The sequence below is a fragment of the Atractosteus spatula genome, chromosome 9 (genome assembly GCF_055471065.1).
Source record: "Atractosteus spatula isolate fAtrSpa1 chromosome 9, fAtrSpa1.hap1, whole genome shotgun sequence".
Lineage (NCBI taxonomy): Eukaryota > Metazoa > Chordata > Actinopteri > Semionotiformes > Lepisosteidae > Atractosteus > Atractosteus spatula.
This window is the reverse complement of record NC_142714.1, coordinates 23,119,484-23,139,452: the sequence shown is the minus strand read 5'-3', so window position 1 is coordinate 23,139,452 and position 19,969 is coordinate 23,119,484. Positions and strand designations below refer to the sequence as shown.

The following is a 19,969-nucleotide window of genomic DNA, read 5'->3' as shown; positions in this document are numbered from 1 at the left end:
CATTTCCTTTGATTTTTTTTTCTTTTCATGTGAAGGCTTTAAAAAAAAAACGGTGAAAATTGGTAAGCCAGAATCCACTAGACTTCCAAGGCTTGTTTTTTATCCTCCGAAAGCGAATGACTTATTCATGATCACGGATAATCTTATACTGAAAAAAGACGAGGCTCTGTGGCCGGCTGGCTGTTAGCTCCTGCGGATGCCGGAAATCCGAGTCGGGGAGAAGAAGGTTGTTTTTCTTGGATTTTTTTTTCTCTTTAGAAGTTCAGTTACTCGTGAAGGGCACTAGCTGAGAGATTTGCCATCACTGAAGTCTTTCTGTGTCTCGGGGGTTTAACAAGCCCTGCATGATAACAACCTTTATTCTATGATTCAGACCGCTTCCCTAAGGAACAAAAGTCTAGACCTAAAAATAATCAGAAAAGAAAACAAGATAAGCCATTTTAATTTTCCCTGCATGCTGTTGTTTTTGGAAGGCTAATGATGGTATGCATGAAGGAAAGATAACCATTGCCAAGGAGTTCTTAAGTTCACTTTACCCAGTAACTAAATCTGTCAAGACTGCATTTATGCCCTTTTAACTGGGTCACTCTGACCCACTGCGATCTCAAACCGCAGTGTTATAAAAATATACAGTATAAGACTACATATAAGAATGAAACTGCCACTCATGATATTGCAGAAAAGAGATCAGTAGATCTACAAAATGTTCTAGGATTTAAGGACCTCAGGAATATAAGCCTTCTCATACTATGGTAGCTTTTCCAGAAGACGGTACCCCCAATTTAACCTCTGTAAATAATGGCTCACAATGATAGATACTGTATGAATGCAAACATATCTGCTCTGTTCTGTTTCCCCCACCCCACATCCAAATGTTTTGCGAAATAACTTGTTCCAACCTGCTTCAGACCTCCTGAATATTGTTTGACTTTTTATGGGCCGCGTTCCATGAAGTTTTGGCTACTGCTATTTATTTTCACTAGCTGTTCTTTGATTGCCTGTTCCCTTCCCTTCCTTGCTCCTAGAGAGCGTGCCTTGGTCCTTTGTTGTGATATTCACTCCATCTAAGCCTTGTTAAGTCTTATTAAGCTTTTTGATTGAATTTTATACTCTGCTTTGACCTTTGTAAACTGTTTTCTGCTGTCCATCCTTGGTGGCAGAAATACTCTGCTTTATGTTCTACTGCCAAGAAAATAAGCGAACAGTTCTGTTTGTCCTCAATAAACCTCCAATGGAACAAGTAATAGGTTTATTCCATGCTGACAAGGGAAGAAAGAAAACACAACATTTCGGCCGTGGAGCCTTCTTCAGAAAAGAGAAGAAAGAAAACACAACGTTTTAGCCGTGGAGCCTTCTTCAGAAGGCTCCACTGCTGAAACGTTGTGTTTTCTTTCTTCTCTTTTCTGAAGAAGGCTCCACGGCCGAAATGTTGTGTTTTCTTTCTTCCCTTGTCAGCATGGAATAAACCTATTACTTGTTCCTTTGTAGTCTACGGAATGTCAGTCATTGGAGACTTAATGTTCGTCAAAGAATAGCCTAAGTGAGTTTTAAGAGATTATTTTATTTTCATTATCATTTGAACTTTAACAGGTCTTTAGTGATATGCAGAGGCCATGGTATAAATGCTCTGAAGTATCAATCTATTTTAAAATTAGTATCAATCATCGTACAGTATTTATTTGTCTGCAGCTTTTTTCACACCAATTAGAATTGTAAAAAAAAGAGAGCACTCCTCTGGCAGAGAGGACATTGCCCTTCTCCAAGAAAAAGAAGGATTTCCACCCTCCAGTTGACTTTTTGACAATATGAATTCCTTAGCCACAGAGCTAAGGAATTCCAGGAAAACAATGCATTTTCTTCCAGTAGGAAAGCATTACCAGAGCAGGAAATCCAATTTTTCTCTCTTAAAAGTTTGTGATTATCTCAAGGACATGGTTTAAAAAAATGGTTTTGTGTGAGCAGTGATAGGCAATGTTCATCTTCCCCTGTGTTCCTTGACAGGTAGATTTTACTATATATGTCATTTGTTAGAAATGCTGTATCTCTGAAATAGCCACATTATATGTGGGAGGTTAGCAGGGATGTACTGTTGCAGTAGCATCATTGTTCTTGTGCTAAATGCACTGTGTCATTCTGGTACAAGACTGTGCTCTTTTTCACACCTCACCGATCCTGTGGGTTAAAAATGGCCAAAACCGTTTTCTGAGGAGCCGATAATTATATGAGAAGTTTTACTTCAGCTTTAAGGTTTGTATTGCCCTATTTACCCCTCTCAATACTCTATTGACATAAAACATTGATGTTGCTTGCGGTTATTATCAGCTTCAGATTTTTTTCCTTATATCCCTTAATCTGTTTAAATAATTTGTTTTACAACTTCTCGGTGTCCTGGTGCAAGGCCAGCTTTTCATTCTCCTTTATTGTTTAGCACGTTACATGGACAAACTGAACTATTCCTCACTTGTCATCCATATCTGATCTTCAATTGAAAGTGAGAAGCACTTTTTTTAGGTTCTCAACAAATCTTGACTCCCTTTATCTCAACTCTCTCACTACCAGGATTGACAGATCAATTCCTCCTGCTCACCCCTCATTATCTCCTTCCTTAGTTTAAAAGAAGCTACTGTACATCCCAGCTATATTAAAGTCTTTGATTGCAAAATGTAATATTGTTAGATATTTATGGAAATCAAAACAGCAGTGAAAATATTTTATTGAAAACAGAAGACTGAATACCTCCTGTCACTTTTGTGACAACTGAACAGCGAAGACACCTCCAGATATACTACCTTTGCCAAAACCAGACATTGCATGTATCTTTCTGCAGTGGTATCTTAAGAGTCATGTGCTCTCTTCTTCTTTTATCAGAAACCAACTTCTTGTCACTCAGAAAGGCTGGAGAACATGCCGTTTGCATGACATGAAACAACTGCTTCCTGTTTGTGATTTTAAAAAAACACTTCAAACTACACATTTCAGGAAGTGGTTTGTATGTGGTATGGTGCTTTTAAAGGCTTCTAGTTATTGTGATGGCGACATTATATGTTCCAGTAGCATCAATTTCCATTTCCACAGTGGAACAAAGCCTTTGTGTAGGAGATACAGTGACAGGGTTGTGCACTCATACAAACTTTTGTATTCATATATTAAATGTATTAACATAAACAAATATTAATAAGTATGCACCTTATGAACAAATACTGTACCTTACTGTACACAGCATCTGAACAATTTGTCTTACAGAGACACCAGAAAAGTTTATTTTTGAGACACTATAAGAAATGCCACATATCAGATTTATTGTTTTACAATTTTCCTCAGAACCTTTTAATAGTTTAATGTTACACACCCCAAGCATTTGTGAAATAATGATAAAACATGCTAACTGTATTTCTCATAATTTGATGTGTGCCAATGGATTCAGTATGTTTCACTACTGCATTACAGTATATTCTTGTCTGCTCATGAACTCATCAATCCAGTAGTATTTTAAAAATAATAGTTAACCTAAAGAAGCTCTTGAAAATCTAAAAACCACTAAACTACCCAAGATTAAAGGGACAGTTATGAATTTTAGTTTTATGACTGCTTACGAAGGTAGGTATCTTCACAAATGGTCTAGACACAACTTCCTAGTGACAGAAACCACTTGGATTTTTAACTGTTTTCTGAATGCCATGTGCTCCTAAAACATGCTTTTTAGACATTTACAGACATTTACTTGTGCACTTGTGCATCAGCAAAAATATGAAAGGTGAGAACACTGCACTGTGACACTAAGAGGCTCATAGTGAGAACACCGATCGATCAGTATTGATTTTGACACTGTTTACTGTTTGCTGAAATGCTGTCAAAGTCCAGCAAACCAACTTTTGCAACACCCCTTCGAGTGAAGTATTAATGACTCCTCTGAGATTTTCTTCCAGCAATTTTAAAAAAGAAAATTCTTAAAAGAGATAGTCTACTTCTGTATTTTACTTTTCTGGTTTGTTTTCTAGCCAATATTAATAAAATGCCACCTTCAAAAGCCTGAAAGAAAAATTCAGTGAGGTTCCATAGGTTGCCAAAAGTGACAAAACTATTTAGAATTCTCACGCAGTGGCTCTCTGGATAAGGATCTGCACCTGTGGCTGGAAGGTTGCTGGTTCAAATCCTGCAACTGGCAGGATCCTACTCTGTTGGGCCCCTGAGCAAGGCCCTCAATCCCAACTGCTCCAGGGACGCTGTACAATGGCTGACCCTGTGCTCTGACCCCATGCTCTCTCCCTATCTGTGGGTCTCATTGAGAGCAAACTGGGGTATGTGAAAAGACAAATTCCTACTGCAAGAAATTGTAAAGGGTTAATAAAGTGATGATGGTGAGACTGCAAATTATTTTACTTACAAGAACATCATTCTAACGGTTCAATTCATTAGCATTGCATTTTTTTGTATTTGGAGAACAATCTGAAACAAAAATGACAAAAGCATTAAAATGCTTTTAATAGCATTTATTTATTATTATTTAGTATGATCACAAATTCAGTTATGAGATGTTTAGAATTTACAAAAACAAGTTCTTTATTAGTGTTTTTTGACACACTAAATGTGCACCCAACTAGTGCTACATACCGTCTGTTATCTACTACATATCTGAATATTAGAAGGGCCACAAATGAGACGAGGCCATTTGGTTTCTTGAGTTCTGTTTCTCTATAATCCCTTAGCCAAAAGTGGATGTACACCTCTCTGTTCCCTCACTGAAAGGGACAAGGTAGAGTAGCCAATCAACCCATTCCATTGCAAGGACTTTGGAGGTGAGAGTCCAGAAACCCCATGTAAACACGGGGATAACATGCAAACTCAATGCAGACACCCTGTTTCAGAACCAAACCTAGGACTCTGGAGCTATGAGGCAGTAATGGTAAACACCACTGTGCTGTTCTTGTAACTATCATTTCAAGTAAGTGATGTTAGAACAACTGTATGACCTGTTCTTTTGAGGACCAAGAGCTGTTAAACTTGAATGTTATGCTTTTAAGCCAAAAAACCAATGTAAAATGGTGGCGTTGAGCAATGCGTAGGCAGACATTGTCTTTCTACTGGCTTTTGTTTGAGAAAGGGGAGAACAAACACAGAAAATATGCTCACTCTGTTAGTTCTCTTATCTCATCCAGCAGCTGACAAACTTTTATCAGAAGTTGTTAAGATCAGGGCTAGAGCAGACCGGAGCACAGAGATATCCCAGTGTCTCTTGTGAAAGGAACGAAGACGGAGAGCGAACCTGCCATTGAGAAACTCATTTTTTTTAAAGTGAGATAGCCCTGTCACATGCAAAGCCACAAAATGCCAACAGGCCATTATAAAAGAATATTATGAGTTACTTATTTCGCACAGTCCTGGAGTCTGCACAGTGAGTGTCTAAGGTTATTCCTTGTAAATCCTTCCAACTACAAAACATAATTTACAGTTAAATAATACAATTCATCACAGGAATGTGAGGGTGCATCACAATAAAACCTGCACACTTCTTTAGACCACTCTCCAATTAAACCCATCTCATACATAGTAAGCACGTGTAATTTGGCATTGGAAAGCAATCTCATTGCTTTAAATTATGCAGCTGTGCACAGATCACATTCTAAAAACCAGTCTTTTGTTTTATGTTTACTTTTCATTTTATTCCCTCTCTGCAGTAGTTGGGTTGTCCCTACTCAAATGTGGTTTTTGAAGGGTTCCCCATCTAAACAAAGTTCCTGCTTTTAATAACTTCTGCTTTAGCAAACACCTTTTTTTAGGCATTCCTATGTGATAACAAGCCAAAATCAACCTTTTTTTACCACTACAGAGCTCCCAGGACTGTTTTTCTCCATAAAGACGAAACACTATACAAAAGTTTGAGACAAGACACAAGGCCTCTGTGTTTTATGAAGGAGTAATTTAAAATATTTGCTAGGAAAGATAGAAACACATGGTCAAGGGCTGGTGCTATATTTTAAATGGTCTCATGTTATTCAGGAGAAAACTGCCGGGATTTAAAGAGAAATACAGTGTAGTAAACCTTCCAGTACTTGGTGTCCAATTTTTGGGTAAGAAACAGGCCTCCCAGAGTTCAACAATCTGCTTTTTACTGGTGTATGCTGTAAGTGCAGGCCTTTTTTATACAGTATATCTCCATGATAAGATCTAAACACAGCTGTAATCTCCACAAAGATTGATAAACAAAATCTATGTTGTAAATAACTATTTTTTTGTGATGTTAGAGGTGTTTCATTAAGCCCATGGCCTGAACTTGGCTCCACGTCATTCTTCAGACAGTCATTACAAAAGCTGGCCCTAATCTGCACAGTCTTTAAAAGATCTGGTACAAACACAGTTATGAAGTGGAACAGAGGGGGCCAAAGTTGAGTAGAGGGTTTGGTGAAGGTGGAATTTACTCATTGTCACTGCTGCAGGTGACTCATGCTCTTCAAAGTGTGTTACTATTTTCTAAGCCACAAACACAATACGGGGCCTGAGATCACCTACTGTATGTGCTCACAGATGGCAAGATGACACAAAGTGGAAACACAATACTGTAGCTTTGACCTTGCTCATCACCTGGGTGGGGCAGCTTAATCCTGTCTGCTGGGTTGCTGTGGCTCTTCACTCAGTTTCTGCCAAGCAAAAAATAATAATTTCTCTGAGCCTCACACACAGACATAGGGGCTTTCTAAGAAAAAAAAGAATTAAATATGTCATCACATAATGTATTTAACCAACTATTTCGGGTTTGGATACCTGTGAATGACAAGAATAGATGACAAAACCAATATATAGATCAGGAGAAACTCGCAAACTGACACAATTTCTTTAATAACTGTGATGATGATACAATCTTCCTGAAGTGGATAGATCTTAAAACTAATTATTGTGTAAGGCAGGCGACAAGGAAAATGGGAAAATTCAAGAAGGCAAGGCTCTTCTTTTGAAGTTTGGCTGGCTGCATTAGAAACTAAAATAGTCAAATAACTACCATTGGGAAGACAATAAAGAGATATACTGTATACGTAACAACAGTGCTCTATATGTTTAAATATATAGTATTTTCTAATTACGAGATTTTTGACTTTGTAAAACAGTAACAAGCTCACCACTTCCCCCCTCAGATTTGACTGCCAGCACACAAACAAAATTTGATATTGTGTGTCCCACAAGGTTATAAAGACTAGTAATCACCTCTGAGAATAATATCTCTTCAGTTTACTCAAAATTAACAGGGTGCATGGATGGGCATGACTGAAAATGTTAAGACTTGCTCAATTACAAAGAGTGGTTACAGGGATGCTCTTAGCAGTCACCGAGTATGAATAAGCATTTAAATCAATATACATACCATCTACCTTGCATACCTTAAAGTACACCTAATTAAGAATACCTAGCACCTAATTAAGAATGTTGTCAGGCAAGGGGGCTTCAATATCTCTAAAAGTCTTGAAAAGCCACATTGCAAGAATTAAAAAAAATACTGCACTGGGAAGGAAGGCTTTTTTAAAAGTGCATATTTCATTGTTGGTGACTGGATTGGACAAGTGAGACTGCTGTCTGTTAGTTGTTAAAGGTGCTGGGAGAACACAGTAAAGGAAAGTGTAACAGGTCTCACACTGTTACAGCGATGTTAATATCTTTATGAAACTAAGGTAAGAGGGTTCATAGTTCTCTTCCTGGCGCAGAACAAGATGGAAAGCCAGATGCTGCTGAATTCTCCTGCAGCAGGTCTTCTCGGAGAAGCAAAGCTCTCTGTCCTGCAGGGGACTGTGGAGCAAGTTGCCTATGAGTGACCATGATCAACTCCCACAGAGGGTTAAGTTGCATTTGCCACAGTGACACAGGCAAGAGAAACACATGATATTGCTTTCAGCACGGATCAACACAAATCAAGCAAACCTAAAAAATGCCACTCTGCACAAATCTTCATAAACGATCCAAGTACTAGCAGGGAGAATCCCTCTTTGGTATCAATTGCATGAGGATTGATGCAAATCACCAGTTTGAGTTCCAGGATCAACTGGGATTGCCACTGTAACCTAAGCAGTTTCCCATACATTCTCGGACCTGCTTTAGAAAGCCACATTTTTGGGGGAAATTAAGAGTAGGATTTTTTTCTAAGCATTTTGCTTCAGGTCAAACTTGTGTTCCCCTCCTTTTGTCCAGAGGATGTTACAAAGTTTAGAGGTGAAAATCTGACAACAGGCAGCATTAACATGGGGAAGAGAGAAGTGAAATGAAATGAAGAGTTTACTCAAAGTTAGCAAAAAGTTAGCTGAAGCAAAAAGCTTTGCAATATGTTTGGTTAATGGTTTCTTCAGAGTATTTCTTGCCTGCAGAGAAGACTTTATGTTCAACAGCACCCAGCTGTCAAAGGACAGAATGGGGTAGTGTACCTGCTCCATGAATCTGGTTCATTCCGACAGGTGTCTACCACAGAGTCCTGGCCCCTTTGGGAGATAACTTGTCACCGCTGTGGTAGGCCTCTGCTCTCAGGAAACCTGCCATTTTTGAAAAGTTATCACAGGAGGAAAAGGACTGGATTAATCTCACACACATCTGTTTTCAGGACACAGTATACATCAACCCACATTCCTTTTGGCTTTCATTTGCACACCTAAAGGCTTTATAAGATCACTTTATTGTCCATATACAATTTCTTCTTTTCCCATACCCCAACTTCATCTCCATGAGACACATGGACAGGGAGAGAAGCTTGGGGTCAGAGTGCAGGGTCAGCCATTTATACAGTGCCCCTAAAGCAGTTGGGGTTAAGGGCCTTACTCAGGGGCCCAGCTGAGTAGGATTCCTCTGCCGGCCATGGGATACGAACCGACAATCTTCCAGCCACAGGTGCAGATCCTTAGCCACAGTGCCACCACACTGCCCCCGAGTGTGTCTTCAGATCTCAGATTCACACTCTGCAAAGGGATAAAGATGTGCTTCACAATTTGTGTTAAAAAAATATAAAATGATGCACATTTCTCGACTACAGAAAGATCCCCTCTGAAAAAAGGAATTCTGGGCTGTGGCAAGTGTTTGTCAGTCTCCAATGAGTTCTCAATGGGCATGTAGCCATTACCACAAAAATCCCCACACAGTTTGACAAATGTAATCACTGTGAAGTGATTTTTTGTGCGTCAAGATTAGAGAAGTGCTTGGATAAAAAAGAAAATGCCAAGCCAGTGTTGAAACCTTTTCAGTGGTATACAGCCTATAAATAAAAGACTTTGAAAATGAAGGAGCCTGAAGAATTTAAAGCTACAGTATAAAGCAGCGGTTCTTCACTCATTACTACACATACAAGACTCAATGTAATTATTTTGTGAAAAAATGTGAACAGGGCAAATAAATGTACACAAACATAAAATATAAGTACATTTCATACGGAATGAGAAGGATCTGTGACATCCATCTAAGCAACAAATTTAGACACCATTGTTCAGCAAAATCACTTGTCCAGCCTTGCTACCAACATCCTGCATGTCAGTGGAAGGAATCCTATTCAACCACCAATAGATGCTGGTTCAACCCATCATTAGACATGAGAAACACGAGGAACAAAGGAAAAGAAGTTGTTTACTTGTAACAGGTATATTAGATCATCAGAGGTACATTTGCAGGAGTATTTTTCACAGATCCACACTTCCTAAAAAAGCAAAAATGAGCCCCATGACTTTAACCAATCACCTGCAAATGTTTAAAATGACTAGGGGGACTTCTGTCTTACACAAACATATTTGTGTGACTGGATTGCAATGGTGTTGCTTTTATATTAGAAACCAATCCCAACAAAAGAAAAACTAAAGACAAATGTATGTGCTGGGAAGTGTTTCATGAGTGCAGCCCAGTGGAAAATCCACACTTTGGAAGACAGGGGCATAAACACTGTCCCCTCAATAAATTAGCACCTTGTTCAATCGTCTACAAACCTGGAATTTATACATGCTCATATTTGATGACTTGTTGGACAATATCTCTCATGTTTATGTCGGGAAGAAGATAAGAATTTTCTGTCAGGTTGCAATATGACACAAGAGAAGATCACCCCTCTTTTCACCCCTGGAGAAAATAGTGCTGTCAAGATATATTGTCTAAACCAATCCCAATATCTGCCTCCTCAAATAAATTGTTTTTTGAAAGCATTTTTCAGTTCGGGAAGTTTCTGCACAAAACATATCATGTTTTATTAATCTTTTAAATTGACATGTCTAAAAAAAACTGTAGTATCCACACAACACTTATCCACAATGTCAACTATTCTTAAGAGTGATTGCAGATGAGAGGAGGCCATTCTACCCATCCTGGTAGCCCATCTCATCCAGCTGTTCTTTTTTTTCTGACAAGTATTGTGTTGCATTTTAAACAAACCAAAATCCACAATGCATTAATTCTATTTTACCGTTATCCAGCTTTTTCTTGAAAAAGGCCAGGGTATCAGCTTCATCCACATAACAACACAGCTGGGTAGTTTTTCTTTATATTCCACAAGTGCTACAGTATTAATTCAATTAACCAAGGTACTATTTAGATCCAGCTCATAGGAGCTAACAGGTGAAAAGCCTAAAGAGATGTGAGCCCTCCTCCAAACAGGAAGTGGCTTGCTGCCTCTCCAAGGGATGTCAGGAAGTCAGTCTTACTGAACTCACATGGGTGACCTGGATTCTGTAGCCCCATCTGTTTTTCATTTTGTAAGCTCTATTAAAGAATTTATCCTCTCTCTGTCAAAAAAAATCCCAATTTCTGCTATTTCCTTTATCTGTAATTCAGGAAATTCCTTTTTTTTCCCGTTACAACCTCCAATGATCTTTGCCATAGCACCGAGTCAGCAATTCCTGGATGGAGCAACTGACAACATCTAATATTTTCTTTGCATACACCAAAACTTTGTGTTTTGTCAAGTGTGGAAAGTATATCATGTGCCAGATATTCAATAAAACCACATGTTATTAGTTACAGAGTTATCGAGGAAGGCCTAGAGCCCCATCTGACTTGCATTAATTACTTAACGAGTGTGTGGTTTGGGCAACTGGCATGTCTAGATTGAAGAATCGATAATAGTTCAAATAATGCCATACCGGCCTTTTGTGGCCACTTATAACACCTGAATAAAATAAGCCTGTTCTGTAAGTAGATCAGATTACGTGAGGTTCAGCATCTTATTAAGAATGACCTGGTTTTCGAAAGAAAAGAAAAAGCCTTTCTATTCTTTTTTCATGAAAACAAAAAGAGGTCTCCTGTTGGGTTAGAGCTACAGAAGCACAAATGCATTCTCCATCTGTCATATCGGTATTATCTGTACATAGTTTATCAATACACTAGTAGAACAACAGAACAACAGTCTAGGACAAGTTGTCCAATCATGTTGGCAAAGCCTATAACTTTGAGGAAGGCAAAAGGGATGGATAAGATAGCTACTAATGGCTATGAGAGCGTGGTAGGTTCAGGCAAGGAGGAGACTCTTGTCTGAACCGTGTTACCCAGAAGGCAGTGGGGAGTGATCTGTGGTCCCCAGTCACCTGATGAAATGGTGGAAGGCAATTGTTCTGGTGACATTCAAATACAGGAAGCTGAAGCTTCCGAGGGGCTTTTGAACTCGGCTATGCATTTTCAGAGGGGTAAGGGAACAGAGAAGTGACTAGCCAAAGAGCCATGGACATAAAAAAACAGAGATTTATGTTATGGAATTGGTAAGCATATAGCTGTCAGTGGCTATGACTGATCAAATAATAACTTTAGTGTTAGAGCTCAATGGAAGAGCTAGTGTTTTGTTTTGTTTCCTTTTATTGTGAAAAGGTTTGGATAAATACCAAATCGTTTTACTTCCAAAGCAAAAGTGATGTGTTTTAATGTGCAGAGATCTCTGAAGCACAGTAATGAACAAGCTAGACAGGCCAGATGGCCTTCTTGCTCTGGATTTGTGCTGATGTTTTTAAAAATATGTGCTGTATATTAAATGAGAAAACAAATCTTTAAAAAAACAAACATTTGTGATGATAGAAATCTACCCTGAAGGCCATTCGTGAAATTAACAGGGTTTGTTCTACGATACTCAGAAATGTTAGAAACTGGTGAATTTTCACAGGCTAAAAGCAGGGAAACAGCCTGTAAATGAAAGATTCAGAAGACAGAGTCAGTGCTATATGAGTGCTGTATACTGGATAATCCATATCTAGAGATGATTTCTTTCTTTTTTCTTCTCTATGAAAGGTTGCCTTATTTCCGTGTACCTGTCCTTTGGGGTCCCCTGCCCTCTCTCCCTTGGTATTGGCACCTGTTTCTGTTGGCTAGGGATGTTTCTACCTGCTTTACAAGAGTGCTCACTTGCAATGTTTGCTTGCAACTACCATGCACATTTTGTTACAATCATTAGTGCACTCTTTTCACACTATTTGTACACATGAGCATGTATTCAGCATATTCAGCATGACCAAAAACTCCAGACTTGTACACAAAAGAAATGCATCACTCAGATTTAATATATTTAATCCCGTGTTTTAAAAGTAATTAGGATGGGCAGCTATGATTTTCCCCTGCCCATGTCGTTGGTCAGTGTTTGTCCCACATACAGTATGTTCTACTATACTCACCATGCTAAGGAGAAACACCTGGCAGCTGCGGGTCCTCAGCATTGTGTTTTTGAAGTCACATCACTGGAGTTCTAGCACCATGTGGCGAATTCGTGTTGAAAAATCAACATGGCTTGCTGGAATGGAAAAACTGTTTACTCATGAACTCTGGCAGTAATTGCGACACAGTAAAACTACACCCAGTCTGCAGCAAAGGTATTCTTCTGTCAAAGGAAATGTCTTTCCTTATCATCATACTTCTACCCCCCTTAAATGTTGGCTTTAAAAGTGAACTAGTTAGCATAACACCACAGCTCTTCACTTGAATGAAACTGTATTCATCTTTGACTAACACTGCGCCCTCCTTACACCATTTAAGATGGTTTTCAGGTCACGTAAGGATGAAGATTTCACCTCTCGATTATCATTATGTTACCCCTGAACATGCAGATCATTTTCAAACAAACTAGACTCATTCTGCTGATGCACAGATTATGGATTCCTGGAATTTCTCATGCTGTAACCACTGCTAAATGAGACCTATCGTGCGGATGGGTCAAACACATGAGAATACCTACCAGAAAGTGTTCAAAAGTGTTTTCTTGGTTTGTCTGGAGTATTAGTGAAGACAATCTGCTCACTACAATATGTAAGATGTAAATAACATTATATGTGTCCCGCAAGCTACTGATGCACACACAGTTACCTTTTCATTGTGCATTAGTATATTACAGTAAGTCAAAAGCCACTTTGCAGCAATATGATCCTCGTACAGCTTGTTTTCATCCAGAGTGCAAAGGATACTACAATTTGAAACACAGAATATCGCTGTAATCCCAACTGGAAATAACACTGTTCTGGTACACTCTGCAAAAATAGTATTGTGACTGTTGTGAAATCAACATTTTGGCAAGGAACACCACTAAAATAAATCATTTTTTTCTCTTCTGAGCTTACTACTATTTGAGCCAAGTACTCCCATTACAGCAGCTGTAGGTCATCAGACAGACAATGGTCAAAAACAAACTTTAAGGCTGGCATACATGTTGGTATGAGAAAGGAGATTGTATGTATGAGCGTTGACGACAGGGTGGCATCTATGTATAGTCCATGCATCAGAATTCCAGTACAGGCGGCAGGCTGGCTGTCCTTCAGGACAGCTGCAAAATGAGAAATCCTGTTTGTTTCATAAATGTCAGTGATGAGCAATCTCAGCTGGCACAGTTATAATTTAACCACCGAATCAAAGAGGCAAAGTCTCTTTTGGAGGGGGAAAGCGAGTTTGTTCAATAAATACGTAGACATACATTTCGTCACCAAGTTGCGCATCTGGGTTCTTCACTCTGTACACAGTGCTAATGAACTCTGGAGTTTGCCAAGGCTGCCTTACTGAAATCCACGTCCTTTCACTTATTCTAATCAATACTGTGTTAGAACACAGAAACTAAAAGAGGCAAAAAAAATGAGAGAAGGCAATTTGGCCCTTTTATCTCATTTGACCAATCTGAGGATGTCATTCAACCACTTCTTGATGGAAGCCAATGTATTGGCTTCAGTGATATGGCTGGGTAGCTGGCTCAAGACTCTCACAACCCTTTTTGTAAAGAGTGGTACAAGTGCTCAGTTTTAAATACACTTCCCCTTAGTTTCCACTTGTGCCCTCTGGTTCATGTTTTCTTGAAATTAAATCAGGTCCTTTCGTAGTTTCCATTGATCAAACTAAGGGAATTCAGTTCCTTAAACCTATGCGGGCAAGGCATTCCTTAATAAGATATTAACTTTGCTGTCCTCCTTTGAACTGATTCCAACTCAGGAATGTCTTTTTTGAAACATTACAACCTAAATTGTTCACACAATTCTAACCTCACCAATGCATTGTACAATTTTAACATAATCTCTCTTGACTTGCATTCTACACTATCCATAATGTTGTGATGCTTTCTATGTCCCAATTTAAGAGCAAAAGCAATATTTCCTCTACTTCATAAGATCACCCACTCTATCAGTGGCATCCATTTCATGTTTATAACCAAAAGACTCCAGAAGTGAAATCAAACAGAACTGTTAGCTGTACAGTGTAATAAAGATCTGACAGCATCATCATGATGATCAGCACTTTGTGCCTCTACTGTTCCAACAAAATGCCAACAGTTTTTTCAGCTACAGTAAGGGCTGCCAACCAGATCTGTTTCTGCTGCTGTGAAAGACCAACACCAGTGATAAATTTATCATTCAACAAGAGAGTGGAAGATTCTTGTCTACAATTGCAGACAAGCATGAAGAAACCTGTCTCCAAAATGTAACCACATCTCCATTAATTTTCCTGTCCATTCTTTCTATTTGTTTTCTCTTCTGGCACTGACTAGGACTTGCTAAATCCCGAATCACATTCAAAATACAAACCAACAAAATCTCCCTGTACTGAGAGAAGAAGAAGAAGTAATGTTCAACATACTGTACTTCTCAGTATTCTGTTTATTAGAGACATCTGTTCTCGTAGTTGTATATCCTCTCACAGTTACAGCACTCATTCAACACTGGATACAAAAATATTATTATCTCCTGTTTCATGTTAGGCTCATTTTATTGTGTGCTTTCCTCAATGCCCTTTGATCAAAGTTAAAGTCTACAAAGGGAATGAACAGCAGGCCAGGACAGAAATGACACCAATACGTTTTTAGCTTTAGGGGTCCGAGTCTCTTCAAGGTACAGGGTGACTTACAAATCATTCAGCACTGGCAAAGCCCTGCAAAAAGCTGGAAAAGCATGTGCAGGATAAAACGTCCTAGTGGTCAGAATGATAGGGTCACTTACTGACGAGCCGCTAAGACAGGAACCACTGACAGGTATGAAAAGCTGCCAAGTTTCTTAGGAGAAAAAAACAACAAGGTTGGAGCTTCCCAAACGTTCCTCGGCCAAATATCAAAGTCGGTCATAGTCTGGATTTATGGAATTATCCTGTGTTTTCTAGCTTCAGACACAGGTTCCTGTCTTGGAGGCACTGCATGACACTGAGGAATGGACTGATGTCAGATTTTCATGAGATCTCTTGCTTCTGCACCTAACCTTGAATACTTTGAACTCCCTGTGGCGGGTGTGCCCACTGCACTTAGTTTTCTTCTTTCAACATTGCTTCACATTCATGAGATTTGTCTACTCATTTTGGTTTAGTGATATGCTAAGACAGTTTCCATCTCTGCCTGGTGACTTGACAGCACCACACTAGAGAAGCTTTGGTAATGTAAATGGTTACTGATACAATTATTAATAACACATGAATATAGGTAGATGGAAGCACAGTAGTGCGGTGGTTAGCACTGCTGCTTTGCAGGACTTGGGTTCAACTGTGGACCTGGGATATTATCTGCATTGAGTTTGTATGTTCTCCCCGTGTTTCCTTTGGGTGCTCCGGTTTCCTCCGACAGTCCAAAGACATAGTGATAGGTTAATTGGCTTCTGGAAAAATTCACCCTGTGTGAGTGTGTGCTTGATGTTTGCTGAGATAGGCTCCGGCTCACCCGCTACAGTGAAGAAGTTAGAAAAATAATGGATGGAATATCGCTAGATCTTGGACTATCAGCACAACACTGGAAAGACAATAACTGCTCACAAATGTGTCGACTTCTAAGCGAGTGAATTAATTGAAAAAGTGAGATAAATTTTGCATTTCATTCTAGATAAAAATAGCAAATCTTGCTAAATAAAACTTATTCAGTTTCCAAACATTAGATCTTAAGCAAGCATCTTGTAGTAAAATTACCTAATGTGGTTTATTGTGGACAGAAGACAAAGAGTTTTTATTGGTCTTATTTTTTATCTTATGGAAAAATTTATCTTGGGCTTATTTTCAAATACTTAAATGTCAGTTTCGGCTAGAGCATCTGTTTCCTGTATACGTCTCACTGAATTTAAGATTTCTCTCAGGTCCTTTTATTCATTTTCAGTTTCCTTTTGGTGTTTTATTAACCTTTCTAGTTTTTGGTCTTTCTATCACTGCTGTAAGTCTAACAGTCATATTGTTTAGGGAATTGTAATACTGGCTAGTCGTTTTCTAGAGCAAATCCAGAGAAACAAACACAATATCTGCTGTAACAGCTCTACACAGCCACTGTCTTTAAAAGGGGAAATGATGAAAAGTCATTAAAAGCTGCTGTTGCTGAAAATGCAAGAAGGAGGAACAGCACACTTTGTTGAAACAGCTACACGCTATTAATTGGTGACAGCATACACACACCACAGGACGATGCTTCCTACATTTTTCAGCTTGTGTCACAATTATAATTATAATTTTGTACATTTGTAAACCACTGTGGATATGACGTGATAAGGCACAAAAATGATTTGAAAAAATATGGTCTTATATTGCAAGAAATAACATACTGTATTTTGACATGCAACTACAGTTTAAATGATGAATACTCCTCTTCCCATTGACTGGAATTGCAATGAGAAATGTGAACTCGTTTCAGTGAACAGAACAGCTTAATATTTGGTTCAACGCTGAAAATGGCTTCACAAAACTCCCGATCAACATTTTTGTAGATGTCTGATTCCAGGGCACACCTGAGACCTTTGCCACAATTTAATTTAATACATTACATTTTATTCAATGATCCATCTGTTTTGCGAACTGGTCAATTTTACCACTCCCTCACACATACATTAAACCTCTTTAGTAAAGCACCTCTTTTAAATTTGGCATGGCGCTTAAGAGAGAAGTTATTCTCAAGAAGGAACAGCACTGGACAATGACTTAGGTGCTGCATGTTTTTGCCATCACACTTCACAAGACACTGAATCTTTCAAAGATTTAAGAGAAGGTGTGAGGAGTCCAATTACATAACTCTCTGACTTCACATGTAGAGCATTAACAACCTTTGTGAGATACTGGCTGGAAAAAGCTCGCAACTACTTCTTAATTTGCCTCATACTTCATTGTGAAGAAGCTTGTAGCTTGTAATGGAACTAAGATGCCAAAGGGTCTTTAACTGGTGTAGGAGAAAATACAAAGCCAAACTAGTCAAAAACGGTACAGATAACATATTATAACTTTATATTCCATCCTCTCCAAAGAAAACCATCCTTGGCAATTACAATAGCTTTTCTAAACAGCTAAGTCTGTTTGTTTTAACTTAACAGAAATGTAGGTTAGGCCACGGGTTCTGTGTCCAGACAAAGCCCTGAAGCCCACAGTTGTAACTCTCAGCCTCCTTTCCTCTCAGCTTCACTCCTTTTCTATGCTTACGCATATTTTATTTTTCTGAAAACAATCTCTAAAAGGAGGAACCACCCAAAATAAGACCATTGTTCAGATAATCAGCCAAACTTCCCCATCTTCCCCTTTGGGGTTGGGAACCATGGCAACAGACTGTTGAATTCCATTAGCCAAGCATATATTGAGGTCTTTCCTCCAGCCAGCACTCGGATCATTAAGACAATAGGGAAAAAACAGATGAATGAGATTTTTAATTTTATAACAGATTCTTAGGGGCAGTCTTCCATCAAGATCAATCCCTTAAAAACCTGTCTGGAGAGGGGAGACATCACTGAAGCCTCAGAAGCAGCCACTGCTGTCTCAGTCTGTTGGTATGTGCAGTACATAGACAGGGATGTTTAAATTGCTGTAACTCTATCTGAACTTGAACTGTGTCCCAGTGGGGCCAACCATACTGTATATACTATATACGGTGTAGTGATGCTATAGCTTGTTCTAAACCTTTCAGAAAAGTCTATTAGGGATGATTATTAGTTTGCTTTTTTTGGTCTGACATAATAATTCTCCACAGGTTTAACTCAAATGAACTCTAGAAAAAATAAAAAAAAATGTACTGTATATAGTATATACAGTATGCTGAAATTAAAATCATTCATTTGATTTCACTTCCACAACCACACCTGATTCTTGCCATGTTTGTGCCTAAAAAACTGTTCTCCACCCATTTCTCCACAAGCAGCAGACTGCTCTGGAATTCTCAGAGTGACCTGCTGGGAGATAAAGAGTCCTAGAGCCATCAGGACACTACACTGCCTTTGAGGACTGCATAAAGTAAGAAAACCTACTGCACAAAAAAGTGGTACTTTGCAGGCAGGGCAATTTGGCTTTTTTCCTAAACCTGTCAAAAAGAAGTACTTTTTGGTTTCTACCTGCAACAATTCAAGCAAAACCTGCCAATTAAAATCAAAAGCTTCCTACTTAGCTGTCCAAGCCTGGGAAATGCATTTGCAGCTCATTCTCAATCTCAAATTTGTTGGATGGACAGAGGAGGCGACGGCAGGGTGTGTGCATTCCATGAGTGGGTGTGGGAAATACACCTGCAAGCAATTCTGTCACAATGTCATTTAAAAATCAAAGCATACTAGGGTTCAAGATAAGAGAAACAAAGAGAAAAGTCTCTGCCCCCCCCAACCCCCTACCCCCACCTCAATGGAAGTGATTTTAAAGTAAATCAATAAAGGATTCCCCTTCAGCATACTCCAGAGTCCACCTTTTTGAAGAGGGATTGACAAATTTACATCTGTTTGCCTTCTGGAGGATCCTGAGCTTAAACAAACTGGAAAAGAAAAATAAAAGAGACTTGTAACCCTGTAACTGATTAGCTAGCCTCTTGGCAAAGCAACCTGTTTACCCAGCACATAAGCCATCAGTCGGGGGGGGGGGGGGGTTGGGGTGTGGGGGGGGCTGCTGAGCCTGTAAGTAACCAGATAAAGAAGATGAAGGATGATGATGATAATGAGGAGGAGGAGCTATATGTTTAAAGCACCACCCTCCTAAGGCCTCCTGGCATGGCCTGGAAGACTCAGAAACATACTTTTTCAGCCCCCCGCCTGCTCAGGACGAGACTGCTCAATCCAGAATGATAATTACATTGGTTCCTGTGGAATTATGGAATTATCTCTTACATAAGTGCATCAATCTACCCCTCATTCCCCTTCATCTGTGCCTGAATCATAACAAGACAATGAACTGATACCCAGAAAATCATTAAGACCAATTCAATAAGACAACTGAATAAACAAGTCACCCCCCTTACTCACTGGACGAACCCCAAATATTAGCAAGTGTCCCCCAAATAATAGATTTCTCATTTTAAAAAGTCAGCAGATTTGGCAGGACAGGTCATTCATTTGATTTTCTTCATTTTTGTACTAACAGAAAAGCTTGAACAAGAACAACGTTCGTACAGTATAAAAAGAACAAAACCTAAAGAAATGTCTGTAGTACATTAAATACACTCCCCTGAAGGTGTAGCAGCATGACACAGCAGCATCCTCATCATCAGCACAAGTTTACATGTTTTTTACATCTGGTAATAGAACACAACTATGAAAAAGTGAAGCATCAGAAAAATCGTTGCAGACTCTAAATGTAAGAATCTCAGAAAGAAAACATTTCT

General features: G+C 39.0%; 1 long non-coding RNA gene across 1 annotated transcript; it reads right to left on the bottom strand.

Moving 5' to 3' along the window:
• Window positions 1–4,592: 4,592 nt before the first annotated feature.
• Window positions 4,593–15,015, bottom strand: LOC148828430 (uncharacterized). The gene is made up of 4 exons (XR_016091689.1): window positions 12,597–15,015; window positions 8,791–8,927; window positions 8,403–8,507; window positions 4,593–6,635 (listed from the first exon to the last, which is right to left on the bottom strand). It is a non-coding gene; the product is annotated as an uncharacterized LOC148828430 (long non-coding RNA).
• Window positions 15,016–19,969: the final 4,954 nt, after the last annotated feature.